Raw genomic sequence first — 1,752 nt, forward strand, 5'->3', positions numbered from 1 at the left:
TGGATACAATGCTTAGAATGGAATTACAGCTTCCACTTAACAAATCATGTTTCTGGACGGATAGTACTTCAGTTTTGAAGTATATCAGAAACGAGGACAGAAGATTTCAAACCTTTGTGGCGAACAGGATCTCTACCATCCACAGAACAACCGATGTCTCTCAGTGGAGGTACATTAATACCACCCAGAACCCTGCCGACGAAGCCTCAAGGGGGTTAATGATAGATCATTTTTTGGCAAACCGAAGATGGATCGAAGGCCCCGAATTCCTTTGGAAATCCGAAGATACCTGGCCAGTAAGCATCTTGGATTCCAGTATTGCGGTTGATGACCCGGAGGTCAAAGTGGAGCTCACAGCTAATGCAGTGGTTGTCGAGGATGGACCAAATGCTACTAAACAACTATTAACCTACTTTTCTGACTGGAGAAGGTTGAAGAGGTCAGTTGCGTGGATGATGAAAATCAGGAGGGCTCTACAGGAGATGAGCCGTAAAAGAAAAGAACTGATGCAAGAGGATGCTGAAATCAATGGCAACACAATGGAACAGGAGATGCAACGCATTAAAACTGCATTTGAAGGACAGAGTTTGACTCCAGAAGACCTTGCAGAAGCAGAAGTATCCATCATTCGCTTCGCTCAACAGGAAAGGTTCCCTGATGAGTTCGCTGCATTATCATCTGGCAAATCTGGAGTGAAAAAGGAGAGTGCGATCTACAAACTGGACCCCACTTTGGAGGCGGGATTGCTTCGGGTTGGAGGGAGATTGAGTAGGGCTGCTATGCCTGAGGAGACAAAACATCCAGTCATACTATCCAAAGACCAACACATATCCTCTTTAATACTGAAGAGCATTCATGAAGAGTTGGGACATGGTGGGAGAAACCATGTTCTCTCCAGGTTAAGGAGAAAATATTGGATCACCAGTGCTAATGCAGCAACAAGAAAAATCCTGTCCAACTGTGGCTTCTGTAAACGCCATAAAGGGAAATTGGGTGAGCAGAAAATGGCCGACCTGCCCAAAGAAAGAATTGTTCCAGATCTTCCCCCATTCACCAATGTTGGAGTTGATTATTTTGGACCAATCGAGGTCAAGAGAGGACGTAGCCTAGAAAAGCGCTATGGTGTCATTTTTACCTGTATGGCATGTAGAGCAGTACACTTGGAAGTTGCTTACTCTTTGGATACTGACTCATGTATAAATGCTCTGCGCAGATTTATTTGTAGAAGAGGACAGGTCATTAATCTACGCTCGGACAACGGAACCAACTTCGTTGGTGCTGAAAGAGGGTTGAGAGAAGCTCTTGCTGCTTTAAACCACACCAAAATACAAGACGCTTTGCTACAGGAAGGGATAAAGTGGAGCTTCAACCCACCAACAGCTTCCCATCACGGAGGTGTGTGGGAACGCATAATAAGAATGGTTAGACGGATTCTCACATCAGTTTTACGTCAACAAACACTGAATGACGAAGGATTCCATACAGTCCTCTGTGAAGTCGAAGCCATTCTTAATGATCGCCCCATTACCAAATTATCTGAAGATCCCACTGATCTGGAAGCGCTCACACCCAATCACCTGCTCACAATGAAGAGAAAACCGGTCCTACCACCTGGGCTGTTTGAGAAAGCCGATCTCTACGTCAAGAGGAGGTGGCGACAAGTACAGTATATCTCTGATCTTTTTTGGAAACGCTGGTTAAGAGAATACTTACCTTTGCTACAGGAGCGCCAAAGGTGGAGTAAGGAGAGAC

Source organism: Ammodytes marinus (assembly GCF_949987685.1).
Source record: "Ammodytes marinus genome assembly, chromosome: 3".
In the NCBI taxonomy this organism is placed as follows: Eukaryota; Metazoa; Chordata; class Actinopteri; order Uranoscopiformes; family Ammodytidae; genus Ammodytes; species Ammodytes marinus.